A 15259-nucleotide genomic window follows, 5' to 3' on the forward strand; every position below is an offset into this window, starting at 1 on the left:
GCTAAGTTCGCAGAAAGACCACACCAACCTGTCTTATTCAAAGTTAGTTAATAATAAGACCCGATCCTGGAAAAGGGAACCATATCAGTGCCCAAATCCTAAATACCTGGGTTGGAGAAAATGATGGATGGTATTGGTATCTCAACATCCATTTACTGGTCATTACATGTGATAAGCCTCCAGGGAATTCCCGAAACACATTGGCTAGAAAATGACATAACTTAACAATCAGATGGTGAGCATTGTAAGGAGAATTTAACAACTGTCCTCAGGCTTGAATGTGATGTCTGACAATATGATCTCACTAGAGACCCAATGTGAATTTACTATGAATATTCTTAGTTCCTCTGCTTTCTATAAGATTGAGGTCCGTATGGTTTTGTATGGCCATTGTTGAGAGAGCTTTGCTTAGTGTTTGCCCTAGTCTTGTATAGTTATCTGTAAAGGACAACTGGGATTGAGGGATATACGAAGATAGTGATGGTATTGATATTTACCTAGGGACATGGAAGGAGAGGGAGGTGGGGATGGAGAATCACCATCATTGTGTAAAAGAAGGAAAAAAGCTACAAAATTGATTGGGATGAGGATTTCACAGCCCTTTTTGATATGATTGAATCATTTGATTGTGTGATGTATGTTAATTATAGATCAATTTAAAAATACCAAAAATCATTTTAAAAATATGATATATATCATATACATATGATCCTGCGATGGTCCCAACCTTCCCAAGAGATCTACTAATTCTATAATTAAAGCAAATGACCTCAAATAATTAAATATTTATGACATTATACCATGCGTTAGGAGAAATGATGATTCAGTGGGTTAGGTACATACATACACATGACCTACCATGTTGGTGTTGTGGTTTAAGCATTGTGCTTCGAACTGCAAGAATGGCAGTTCAAACCTACCAATCTTTCCATGGGAGAAAAATAAGGCTCTCTGTTCCCGTCAAGGTATTCAGTTTGGCAAAGCCTAAGGAGCAGTTCTATTTTTTGCTATTGGGTCGTTATGAGTTGAAATTCACTGGGTGAAAGTGGGTTTGATTTTCTGGTGTCTCTCATCTGGAATCCTTCGGCAGTGGAATTGGTTCATGTATACAGTTGCTACAGGAAAGATTATCAGCCCCTCAGAGGTTCTTTGAGGTCTTTCAGGGGGGAAAAAAGTCCTATTCTCCTCTTGTAAAGCCAGTCATTGGTTTGCAATGAGTACAGAGCACAGTTCTACTAGGACAGAGATGGGGTCTTCCTTCATGTTGGAACTGATTAAACAGCAACCAAGAAGAACCCTAGATATATTGGATCAGAATTTCTGGGGTTGGAAGACCAGAAACTATAGGTTAAAAACCCTGGTTATACGTCTGGCTGCTAACTTCCAGGAGAGCAGTTTGAAACCACCAGCTGCTCCAAGAGAGAAAGACAAGGCTTTCTACTCCCGTAAAGAGTTACAGTCCTAGAAACTCATGAAGGCAGTTCTACTTTGCCCTATAGTGTAGCTCTGAGTTGGAATTGCCTGGGTGGCAGTGAGCTTGGTTTGGTTTTTGTTTGGGGTAAAGAGCAAGAGAAAGACACAAAGCATCACTAGATACATCTTGTCCTCCTTCTCTAGTGTATCTGTGTGATGTTTCATGGTTTCCTCTGGCATCCCCATCCCAGGACTCATTTAACCCCACGAACACATGAAACGGGAAGAATAGACGTTAGAGAAAGTTATTCGTTTGTTAATTTCCGCTTTCCTTATCTTCTGGTTTCACCTTTCTAGTCCATCTTTCGCACTTCAGTGAGGGTAATCTTTTAAAATATGTACATTCAATAACTCTATTCCTTTTTAATTATTTCTGTAGATGATTCATATTCTCTTTAGTACATATCTAACCTACTTTCCAAAAGCTCAACTCCATTGCCATGCAGTCAATGCGGACGCATCATGATTCTGTAGAACTGCCCATATGTTTTCCAAGGTTGCAATCTTCACGACAGTAGACTGCCACACCTTTCTGCTATGAAGTAGCTGGTGAGTTTGAACCACTGACCTTTTGGTTGGGAGCCAAGTGTTTAACTACTGTGACATCAGAGCTCCTCATTTATATCATAGGATATAAAATATGTTTATATGTCCTCTGAAAACCTGCCCAGCCCTATCTCCTATATGAAGTTTCAACAATGCTAATTTCTATTGCCTTGTGTATGCCATAATTTCACAAAATCAGCCAACAAGTTCTCCTGCAATTTTCATATTCCTGGTTAATTCTTACTCATTCAATTTATTTCTACTCAATGGTGGTTTTCTCTTTCAGTCCTGGCTCCATCTCAACCAGACCTAAGTGCTCTTTCCACTGTTATATATCACCAATTTTAAGATGTGATGCATTTAAAGATATGTCTGTTTCCTTACAATAATGTAATTTCTTTAATGTCAGGAACTGTGCCATTCTTCCTTACGTGGACAGGGCAAACACAGAACTGGAATATGAATGGATAAATGACTAAATAATTCACTCTACACAGTCACCAGCATTCTGGTCTCTGGGTTTTGCCCAGATGCTGCCAAGGTGACTAACTTTATGCAAGCTCAACCTGACATCACCTGGTGACTGCTCTCTGTGGCAGCACTATTGCTGCTGAATCAGGAGATGCCATGTGACCTGCTCCCACCATATGTATGTGATTCAGAAGTGTGAAGAGGTTAATATACTGATAAGTACTTTTCATTTGAAAATGATTATTTGACAACCAAACCTATCATATTCATATATATATATATATATATATATATATATATATATATATATATATCCCTGAAACATATACTCTGGGGTAAAAAACTACCTACATGTGTATCAGAGGTTTAATTCTTGAGAAATGTGACCAGTGAAGCTTATATGCATATTTATAGAAATTATTTTTAATAAAGAACATGGCTCACACAGTTTCAGAAATGGGCAAGTCAAAGTCTGGCTAGTATGGTACTGAGGTGAACACATCCAAGGTCCACAGATCAGACAGTAGCTACAGAAGTGAATGGATTCCAAGATCAGCAGGTCAGAGAGAAGGCTGCTGGATGACTCCCACGATCACATTCAACATGGCAGGCCATTGCCTGAAGTCAAAAGAAGTGGATGTTGATGAGCTGAATTTAGGATCTGGATCCAGCCAAAGAGCCAGTAAATGTATCTACAGCATCCATTTATATTGGAAGCAGGTCACAGGTCTGAGGAAACTTCTTTTCAATCAACTGCTTCAGGGCTGTGATCTGAGTAAGGGTTGGCATCCCACCCGACTTCTTACATCTGGTGGGGGACTTATAGCAGATTCCACTGGGGAGGCCATTACATTGTGTTAGATTACATCATGTGGAATGACTAGGTTTTAAATGCCAAACCAATGAGACTCCTGACCCAGTCCAATTGACACAAAACCCTATCACGTAAAAATCACTTTCTTTAACTCAGGAATGTTGGTGGTGTTCTCTTCATCCATATTAACATACAGACCAATTAATTTGGATATGTGGTAGTGGAGAAGCTCAGATCCCAAAGAGTGCAAAGTGATTTTTCTTTCTTTTTTTTTTTTTTTTTTGAGAGAGCAGTTTCTCTTTATTGTGGTATAGGATGAGGCGAGAGCGCCGGGCACTGGGGAGAACAGGGAAACCCAGCCCTGCCGAGGGTGCCCGTGGGTGGGTATCCGCGGGGGGCGGTCTTCTAGCTGTAGAGCGGAGACAGGGAGTGTGTCCTTCTATCGCACCATGTATTCCTTGCGCTTGTTGAGCCGAACTTGGCAGAAGGAGAAACCTCCTAGGAGTAGGTACAGGCCTGCGGCGATGAAGCAGTTGTAGCTCACTTGCTCATAGAGGTGGTATATTTTCTGGGGGCCGTTCTCAAAATCTTCCTCCGAGAAGGGGACATCCTCAATAAGGACCGCGGAATGGACATTGAAAAAGATGCCGAGCATTATATGATCACTCCCCAGGCGCTGAGGACGATGCCGCAAGCGGCCAGCTTGGGCCCACAGCACAGGAGCGACGCCATCAAGAGGGGGCCGGGGATCACCTGGACGCGGGCCTCGTGGAGAAGCGGGGACCGAAAGCCCGGGATGCGCGGAGGGGAATCCAGCTGGGCTGGGAGGCTGGCAGGCTGGCGCCGCGCAGGACCGCGCAAAGTGATTTTTCAACCCCAATACTTAGTTCACCTAAAACAGTGGTTCTCCGCCTTCCTAATGCCGCGACCCTTTAATACAGTTCCCCATGTTGTGGTGACCCCCCCAAACATAAAATTATTTTCATTGCTACTTCATAACTGTCAGTTTGCTATTGTTATGAATCAGGGAAGCCTTGTGAAAGAGTCGTTCTAACCCCAAAGGGGTCATGACCCACAGGTTGAGAACCGCTGACCTAAAGGGTCTCATTGTCATTCTTCACTTTTAGTTGGCAAACAGTTTTATTTGCTCTCGATTAACGTGCACATGAGGGCCACATGCAGCTCCTCTACCAAGGTCAGGAAGAATAGAGAACATCAGGTATAGATTAGAGAGAAGAAAAAGGTTAATAGAGGCTACCAAAATAATTGATAAATATAACATTGAAATGGCTTCTTGATTTCCCTTATGCCTAGTGGACATAAAAGCTAGGTTTTTATTTTATTTCCTGCTGTGAAATGGAAAATGTGTGTAAAAATGACCTTAGCTATTATTAAGGTAGTTTTGATTGACCTTTAGGAAGACTGAGGGACACACACACACACACACACACACACACACACACACACGCATCTTTTGAGTTCATGTTGTTCAAAATGTCCTAGGCAAAGAAAGTAAGTTAAATCCACAAATCGATATGTTTATAAATTGGAGAATAGCTTAACATTTGACAATGACTTGTGGTACAGGAAGCAGAGTCAGTTTCTCTAGTATCTCTGTTTCACTGGTTGCCGTGTTCCCCAAATACACCCTTCAGTATGAGTACAACTCAAGGTCATGAAAACCCAAATCCTCACAACTGGACCAATAGGTAACATCGTGGTAAACAAAGAAAAGATTGAAGTTGTCGAGGATTTCATCTTGCTGGGGCCCATGAGCAATGTCCCTGGAAGCAGCAGGCAAGAGAGCAAATGATGCGTGGCATTGGGTAAATCTGTGGCACAAGACTTCCTTAGAGTGTCGAGGAGCAAAGATGTCACTTTAAAGACTAAGGTTTTTCAATCACCTCATGTGCACGTTGAAGTTGAACATTGAATAACTGAAGACGAACTGGTGCATTTGAACTATGGTGCTGGCGAAGAGTATTGAAAGTCCCTTGGACTACCAAAAGAACAAACAAACCTGTCTTGGAAGAAATACAACCAGAATGCTTCTTCCAGGCAAGGATGGCAAGGCTTCGCCTCATATACTTTGAACAGGTTGTCACGAGAGACCAGTCCCTGGAGAAGGACATTGTGTTCGGTAAAGAGGAGGGGCAGCGGGAGAGAGGAAGGCCCTGGACGAGACGAGCTGACCCAGTGGCTGCAACACTGGGCTCGACGATGAGAACAGACAAGAGGAGGGTGATGGAGGGCTGGTGTTTCTCCTTGCTGTCCATCGGGTGGCTGTGAACCGGGACTGTGTTTGAGGACACCTAGCAGTGACAACCATAGTGTACAAGGGTCTGCATTTGACATCTTGAGTCATTTCATATGTCTAGGAATTTGTGCTGTTTCTTAAGAGAGAGATTACAGATGTCCAGTCAGGCAACTGCAGTTACTTTTTCTTTATGTATTTCATTTTACTTAGTTCTGTTTATTTATGCATATTTCTTTATGCCTATTTATGCGGCAGAGAATGCTCATTAGAACATTTATAGAAGGACAAGCAGTGAGTGTTCTAGTTGGAATTACTTCCTATTGAAATCTGTTTTTAAATACATTGGGCCCTTCTTTTTTAGTTGCTAGTTGGAATTAAGAATTCTGCCATTTAATGAATTTTCTATTTCCTCTGTTGCTTTGGAAAAGGGAGGAATCAAAACGGTGAGCTCTAAGCTTAATTTTCAGTAAGAAATTACTTATTTTTAAATGTGTATATAGTACCTGTTTTATACTAATTTAATATATTTTAATTAAAAATATACTTGAATAAGATTTATTTGGAAAGAAAAGGGACCATTTTACAATATTAATTTTAATATATATAATACCTGCTTTTCTGCCAATTTCATATTTTTTGAATTAGAAAAACACTTGAATAAGATTTATTTGGAATAAAAAGAGACCGCTGCAAAATACTAATTAACATGATTTACACAATACTTCCCAAGAGTTGCTGGTAAAATCTTTCTTTATGACAGAGAGGAGAATGGAAGGTAGGGATAAGAGAATGAGGGATTATATAGCTTCAATTTATTTTCTTCTAGTTTTAATCCAAATAGAGTTGAAATCCAAGTGACTCATGATAGACAAAACAGCTCAACCATCTCCAGTCCCTATGGTGAAGATAAAAATTAAAGAGAGGGAAAAGATGAGGAGAGAAGATGGGAAAGAAGTGAAAGAATGCTTATGACAGTGATACCTAATAGGTAGGTAAGAGGAATTCAAATACTCATTGAGTAAACTAAAGATAAATCATATTACTGGGTATCAATTAGCTAAGTTTCATATTAGTGCTAAAGTTTGCAGCATTTTAGAGAAACAGTAGTCAAACTTTAGTGAATATAGATCATCTGGGATCTCATCTCAAATCAAATTCTGATTGGTTGATTAATAAGTCTGGAGTGAAGCCTAAAATTCTGTATTTCTAACAAACTCTTAGTAATTCTGAAGCTGATGGCTCAAGGACCACACCGAGTCGCAAGGGTTTGAAGATGGAAAATTCATGAAGGACTCCAATGATTACAGAGGGTTTTGGAAGAGTCAAACAAACAAACAAACAAACAAACAAAACAAAACAACCCCAGCCCTACTGCCAGTGAATTGTTTTTGACTCATAGACACCTCTTTGGACAGAGTCCAACTGCCCCCATAGAGTTTACAAAGCTATCAATCATAAAGAAACACTACCATATCATCCTCCGGTACAGTAGCTTGTGGGTTTGAACCACCAATCTTTCACTTAGCAGATCCATCCTTTAACCCCTGTGCTAACTTGGTTCCCTTTCTGCAGAGAACAATGCTGGGAACATATCTTGTACTTAAGTTAGCAGAGAGATTATTTTCTTCAGAAAACAATTGCCTACATACCAAATTGCCGACAGAATGAGTGGTCGGTTGTTTGTGAGTAGAGGACTTGTGTGGAATGGTTATGGGAAGAATATTTGAAGAATGTAGGAAGAAGCCAGATAATGGAGTAGCTGAAGAGTTGGGGTGTTATCCTTACGAATAAGTACTTTTTTACTTTTAAAACCACGACTTGACAACCAAACATCTGTCAAAAAACTACAATAACAACAAAACAAAATACCTCGTTAGTATCCCTGAAGCATATACTCCAAATTCAAAGTGGGAGTATGCAGCTAAGAAAAGGGCAGGGCGTATGGTGCCCCAGCTGTTCACTTCTCCTCCTTCGCCTTCACCAAAGGCTGAAGCTTGTCTGAACAATCTGGACCGTGAACAACCACTATTTGAAGGGCATTACAATCATTGACAAGAATTTTTGGCTAGATAGCGGTGATGACTTCGGATCCTAGAACTCAAACTTACAACCATGAGAATGCTTATGCTTTAAAAATAAACTTAGTTTTCATTATTTAATATGTTTGCCTGCACTGAGATACATGGACTTTTTTAGCACTGAGAGCAGTGCTACAGACTGGTGAGAGTGGTTTACATCCATGTTTTCCATTTAGAGACTGTTTAATAATGAAGTCCATAAATTAGGTCCACAGATATGTCCAGTGACATATACAGTTTATTAAAATACAGGTTATTTTTTAAAAAGAATATCTAAACCTAATCTACTCGCTTTATGTACAAAATGTAGAAAGCCTCAGGGGAACGTGTCAACCCACAGTCTAAAGTCAGCCCAAGTAGTTGCAAAGAAAAGGGTTTTCAGCATGTGTTGAAAGTAGTTTTTGACATTTCTAGAAATAAGTTCTTCTCCAATTTCTGCTCTTTTCCTTCACTTAATAGGAAAAATAATAATAAAAAGCCCATCAGCAGAATTTGCTGTTTTCATGCATCATCTAAATTCTGGCTAAGTTATTTTCTATTTTAGATAAAATCTGGGAGCAAATATTGCTATTTAATTTCTATACTCATTAAAATAGTTTTAAATGTAACTCTATTTGAAAATATTATTTGTCATTGATAAGGCGTCTATTTTAAAATGTTTGCTTAATTTATACAGCTGCCAAGAATTGACTGTCATGGGAAGAAATCTCTTATAATATGACCCAAAGCATGTCAGCCAGAGCATACACAAGTTAGAAATTATTAGAAATCATTGGACAACGTGACAGGCTTAGTTGCTAATGTTCCAGGCTTCTATCACATCGTTTCATAGAAAAGAAGAGCCAAAGAAGGATCTCTTCATCATAGGTGTTTCAGATGCCTACAGTATTTTCCAATTTACAGGGGATTATTGTTAGGATATTACCAAATGGGTCCTCTGTGTGTTGGGGTATCCCTTTTGTACATTTTTAAAGAAAACTATAAATGACAAAACAGAGCCAGGAAAAAAGAAAAGAAATGTGTGCATCATCTAACCCATTTTCTCAGTTCTCCTCATTCATTACTTTATAATTACTATTTGTTAAGCCCTCACCATCTCCCAGGAAGTATGATGGGTGCTAGGGACAAGAGGACTTCAGGGACAGATTTCTCTCAGTCCTTATAAGATGAAGAAGACACAGAAAGTGTGGATCTGGTAGTGTACAGACGAAGATCCAATTTTGTCTTTAGAAGACTGCCTTAAAATGAATACTTTCATTAAAGTATAAGAAATAGATGGAGGAAGACTGACAGGAAGAAATAGAACACTGAATATTCCTTGAGTCAGAAGGACGTCTCTTTGATGTGAAATACCCAGAGAAGTTCGACAAAGTTTCATAAAACCAAAGGGCATCAGACGGTATAAGATATGACAAAATAACAATAATTTATAAATTATCAAAGGTTCATGGGGAAGGGGGGCTAGGGAGGGAGGGGAAAATGAGGAGCTGATACCAATGGCTCAAGTAGAATGCAAATCTTTTGAGAATGATGAGGGGGAAAAAAAGGTACCAAAGTGCTTGACACAATGGATGGATGGATGGCTTGTGATAAAAGTTGTACAAGTCCCCAATAAAATGATTAAAAAAAAAAACAACCAAGGAAAGGGAGAATGCATGGCAGCAGGCTCAATGGAGTTAGCAGGAGAGAATCAGTTAAGTTAAGCTTAAAAGCAGTTAAGCTTTTAACTTAATTAAAAGCCATAGGATAATTCCAAGCAGAGGAGGTATATGCTATGATTTACATGTTGACTGCATTAAAAAGGGGGGGAGGCAGATTCTAGAAAGGTTATTGGCAGCAGAGGAGGAGAGAGTTGGTTGGGTTCTGAGTTATTTAAAAGTGGTTCAACTTCCGTTAAACTTGGTCATTAAGCAGACATGAGGAGTGAAGGAGAAGAGGACAGAGTGACACCCTTGGGTGTGGGCAAGTGGGTAAGCCAGTTGCTGAGAGGAAGGTGGGAGGAAGGAGCAGATTTAGAATTCGGAAATAAAGATCATACATACAAGTCCATGTGAACACAGAATTCAGGTGACAGGTTTGGTCAGGAGATCTATATTTGGGAACCATCAGCATGTAGATGGGTGGAAAATAATACATAAGATTGCTTAGGGAAGAAAAAAGAAAGCAAGAAGGTGGTGGGGAGGCTCTGTAAATAATCTTAAAGTTGAACTGACAATATTGTTTGACGTCCTAACCAAAATATAGTTTAGCTCCACTAGCAAAGAGAAAAATGTCTACATTGGACCTTATGAGATCTCTTTGGGATCAATTGACAACAGCAACTAGAAAGATTCAACAAGAACCTTAGAGGGCAGTGAGTTCAAGTTCGGGGGGAGACCAACTCAGGAAAGGAAGAAGAGAAAGGTTGCGTAACTGGAAGAACTTAATCAACATTACTGAATTGTGCATGCAAGGACTATTGGATTGGTGTTTGTTTTTCTCTCGATATGCTCAACAACAACATAATATAGATATTTCAAAAGAAAGAAATGAGATAGAAATAAGTTAATTTAAGACACGAGATAGAGTACAAGCCTGGAAAGGCAGCAACTCAAGAAATTAAGGAAGGTTGGTGAGAAGATACTAGGCTGACCATTTTTATTTTGTTTTCCCCAGAAAACTTGCTAATCACTATACTTTTCCCCACCCCATCCCCACCCCCGCTTTAACCACAGTGTTTTTCATTTTATCCTTTGCTTTTGTAAATCCATCTGTTTCCTGCCAAACAGACACAAATGTAAACATAATTGCATATCTTTGAGCAGAAGGCTGGAGAATTAAGGGACTTTTCAACAGAGAAACGTGTGGCCTTCCCCATATTCAAAACAGTTGACAAACAAATAAAAGATAAATGTGTCCCCTGGCAAATAGCTGTTACAAGGTGAGCATCAGACAAGACCAGATGCAGCAGAGAGCTTTTTAAGGACCTTTGAGGAAACGGGAGCCACAGAGTGAATGATTACTGTTTATCACACAGTTTATGAAACTGTTCTGGTACCGTGAGATTTTAAAAGCATTAACCAATAGATGATTGTTGATCCAAATGTTGTGGCAATGGAAGAATTTTAGACCAATGAAATTGTGCTTATGTTTTTTTTATGTCATTGAGTTAGAAGTCCAAAGTTAGAAGCCCAGAAAAACACTCTTTTTTGGGAGAAAAGTGTCTTCTACTCATGACCTTTAAGTAGGTGATGGCATTCGACATCTTCCACATGAGCCCATTGGACACAATCCAGATAACTCGGGTTACACTCCTCATATTTATCTGTCATTATTTATCCATTTGATTTCTTTCATCTTTCTCTGTTTCAAGATTGCTTTTAATTGTGTTCTCTGTAAGACAATGGTTCTTCATATTGCTTTTTGCTTTGTTTTTGCATCCTTCCTCATTCTTTGGCCTGAGGCCAACATCTGGCTATAATATATTTATGAATTAGTAAAAAGAATTTAATTAAATGGATATTTGGGTTCATACATATTTTCATTTGAGTGCTACTCAGCACTCTCCCCTTTCTAATACTTTCCCATAATGAATCTGATGCTTTCCCAAATAACTGAACTTGGCTCTTTCCTGACTTTTAGTTGGAAAACACCATAGAGAGAAAGACCAAACCCTCTATCAGTCCGCACTGAAAGCACAGGAACTGGCCTAGGCTGATTAATTGTTTCTGCTGAAGTCTTTACTACCTAGTACACTTTGGGGAAATAAGATATTTGCACATAAGATACCATGAAGCCATCCTGGCACAGGTAAGAACTATCCAATATGACTGGATTTCTGATCAAAAGTTGAGAGGAGACACAAAGACACACCTCCACAGAGGGAAAGGGACAAGGTGAAGGTGGAGGCAAGGAGGGGGATTGTGGTGCCCCCAGTAAAGATTACCCGGGATTCCTGGAAACCTAAAGAGACAGGTAATAATCTTTCCCTAGATCCTTCAGACTGAGCATGTCTCCATCAACACCACTTTTTTTTTTTAAAGGACTTATGGCCTCTGGAAGAGGATGAGCTTCTACTGATTTCAGTCACCCCTTCGACTAAAGCAGGTCTCAGAAATGAACCCAAGGCTCAGACACTGGCGTCAGTGCAAGGACAGTGGAGTCTCCTGTGCTTTGACATGTTATCAAGAGAGAACTGTGCCTGGAAAAAGGTTTTCTTATTTTCTTTTTGTTTTTTTTTTAATCAATTTATTAGGGGCTCATACCACTCTTATCACAATCCATACAGACATCAGTTGTGTAAAGCACATCTGTACATTCATTGCCCTCATCATCCTCAAAACATTTGCTCTCCACCTAAGCCCTTGGCATCAGCTCCTTACTTTTCCCCTCCCTCCCCACTCCCCCCTCCCTCAAGAACCCTTGATAATTTACAAATTATTATTTTGTCAAATCTTGCCCTGTCTGATGTCTCCCTTCACCCACTTTTCTGTTGTCTGTCCCCCATGGAGGAGGTCACATGTAGATCCTTGTAATTGGTTCCCCTTTCCAACCCACCTCCTTCTACCCTCCCAGTATCACCACTCACACCACTGGTCCTGCAGGGATCATCTGTCCTGGATTCCCTCTGTTTCCAGTTCCTATCTGTACCAGTGTACATCCTCTGGTCTAGCCAGATTTTAAGGTAGAATTGGGAAGGGGAGGAGGAAGCATTTAGGAACCAGAGGAAAGTTGTATGTTTCAGCGTTGCTACATCACACCCTGACTGGCTCTTCTCCTCCTGGAGACACCCTGCAAGGGGATGTCTAGCGGCCTACAAATGGGCCTGGGTGTTTACTCTGCACTCCCCCACTCCCCGCCACATTTACTATGATATAATTTTTTGTTCTGATGATGCCTGATCCCAATCCCTTTGACACCTTGTGATCACACAGGCTGGTGTGCTTCCTCCATGTAGGCCCTGCTGCCTCTGAGCTGGATGCCGCTTGTCTACCCTCAAGCCTTTAAGACCCCAGACGCTATATCCTTTGACAGCAGGGTACCATAAACCCTCTTCACCACAATTTCTTATGTACCCATTTGTCTTCAGCAATCATATCATGGAGGTGAGCACACAACGATATGATTTTTTGTTCTCTGATGCCTGATAACTGATCCCTTTGGCACCTCGTGACCACACAGGCTGGTGTGCTTCTCTCATGTGGGCTCCATTGTCCCTGAGCTAGGTTTGCTTACTTTCAACCCATTATTGGGATGAACAATTCCTAGATATGGACATTATGTTTGGTAGAGGACCAGGGAAATGAGAGAAACCGTTAATGAGATGAAGAGACCCAATAGCTGCAGCAGGGTGCTCAAACACATCAATGACCATGAAGATGGCACAGGTCCAGGCGGCATGTCGTTCTAATTAAACCAACCTAATGGCAACTCACAACAATCCACTTCTATGACATCACAGATACATTGCACTGTTTAAATACAGCTTCAAGCTCCTTTGGCTTGGATTTACCCAATGACCTCTTTACTACACATTTCCTAAGAAACCATCTGACAGTCCCGCTGTGTATTTTGGCTGGAAACAGATCGTTAGCTGGTCCCGGGTGACTCGCACTGCATTTGTAGGACAGAGCTGACTGGCTAGTACTTGCAAAGTAGAAACGTATTTATCACCTTAATAAAACCAATGCTTGCTTCTTTCAGGGTAGTCCCTGATACCACCCATGTTTCATTTCAATCCACCAGATTCCCATTGCTGAAGAAATCATTAGATTCTTAATTACTAAATAAGTAGATAGATAGACAAACAAACAAACAAATACTGGGCCTTGATTAGAGTAATAAAGCCCCAGCCACTGGAGGGGACTTCTGGATTGTTTTCTTCTTTCCTCAAGGCTCTTGTGCTGTGCTTTATAAAAGACCCAGGAAGTAAGGGGACCCTGGGTGTCAGTATTCAGAGAACAGCAGGGAAGCAAGACAACAGCACCAAGCTTAGGATACTCTCCCAGAGAAGTTCATTAATTTGGGCAATGGTTTTTCAGAACCTCTTTCCTCCTTTTCCGGCTTCTTTTGAGGGAATCGTGCTATTTTAAGGGAAGAATGTTATGCTTAAATATCTTCAGACTCCTATGGGGTCTTTATTCTTAGGATATCATCCCAAGATGCAAGCAGCAAAGAGATAACAAATTACAGATGACTTACAGCTCCGTTTTGGGATCTGTGCGTTCTCAGCCAGGGGTTTGCATCTGTTTTCTTGGCTCTGGCTGAGGACATAACGCTTCTTTTATACACAGAGGCCTAAAGGTTGCGTAGAGATCCTATTGCCTGTTAATTCTATTCTCCTTGATTTGTTGAAGCTCCCTTGGTCCGCGGGTGCTGGGTTTGGCTGTGAAATCATTAGCGTCTCACACATAGGGATGGCAGACGCTGCCACATCAAATGACGCAACAAATGAGTTCAGGAAAGGCTGACATTTATTCGAAGTTGAAATGACTATCTCCTGACACTTCACACAGAGCCACACATCTCAAAAAGCAGTGACAGCCCGTGTTGAAAGATTTTTGGGGAGGCATAAACAATTGGATCTGGGCTACTAATCCAAGGGATGGGGGTGAAATGCGGGGTGGGGTGGGGTGGGGGAGAAACCACAGCAACAAACACATGGCAACTTGCTCCTGTAAAAGATTAAAACCAAGAAAACTCTTTTGGAGCATTTTGGATCTGGTGTTTGGTCTGTCTCCTAAACAAGGTTCCCCCCCCCCACCCCCCCCTTAATCTAAAAGGAGAAACTAGGAAGCAAAAAAAAAAAAAGGCTCGTTGCAGCTTGTTTACTCTATGGTGTCTGTTGCAGCTTATTTATTCTATGATGCTTGTTGCAGCTTGTTTACTCTATGGTGTCTGTTGCAGCTTGTTTACTCTATGGTGTCTGTTGCAGCTTGTTTACTCTATGGTGTTTGTTGCAGCTTGTTTATTCTATGATGTTTTCAAGTTTGCACCACACGAGGTAGACAGCACTTAAAATTTCCCTTCTTGAAATTATGTTCTCCAGAGGCACTGCTGTTCCTATAATGGCTAACCTAGAGTGTAGTGGAATTCAGCTTTAGGTAAAACATGTTTTTCATTAATTTGTTTGCTTTTGCTCATGGAAGGAATATAAACACGGCATGATAATCTTTCTGGGCAATGACCTGAAGATTCCTGTAGATTCTCAGGTGCAGGGTACGGAGATAGCCCTTTGTTATAGCGAACTTGGGACCCAAGGAAGCCTCGATTATATGTGTTTTCAACTTCACCCAGCGAATGAAAAACAATTTCTGTCTATCTATGAGGGGTATCCCCCCAAAATCGATGCTCTTTTTCTTTTCTTATTTTTAATGATGTGAGGGAACAATGTATTTGGAGTTCATCCCACCAAGTCAGACTGTTTATCACGCATTCTGTTTAGAGGTTCTGAAAAGATTGCACAGTGTGCGACAAAAATTCCTGATTTGTGGCATATGGAGGACTCGTTTTGCCACCCCAACAATGCATCTGCTCATGCAGCCATCTCAGTGCGCCAGTGAAAAACAGCATGCCTCTCTGCCCCATGCTCCTGACTCACCTGACCTCACTCCATGTAACTTCACATTGTTTCCACGAAAG

General features: G+C 40.7%; 1 pseudogene; it reads right to left on the bottom strand.

The window, feature by feature from the left end:
* Window positions 1-3559: 3559 nt before the first annotated feature.
* On the bottom strand, window positions 3560-4153 carry LOC142458265 (ribonuclease kappa pseudogene; annotated as a pseudogene).
* Between the last annotated feature and the right edge of the window lie 11106 nt (window positions 4154-15259).

The sequence above is a fragment of the Tenrec ecaudatus genome, chromosome 10, assembly GCF_050624435.1.
Source record: "Tenrec ecaudatus isolate mTenEca1 chromosome 10, mTenEca1.hap1, whole genome shotgun sequence".
NCBI lineage: Eukaryota > Metazoa > Chordata > Mammalia > Afrosoricida > Tenrecidae > Tenrec > Tenrec ecaudatus.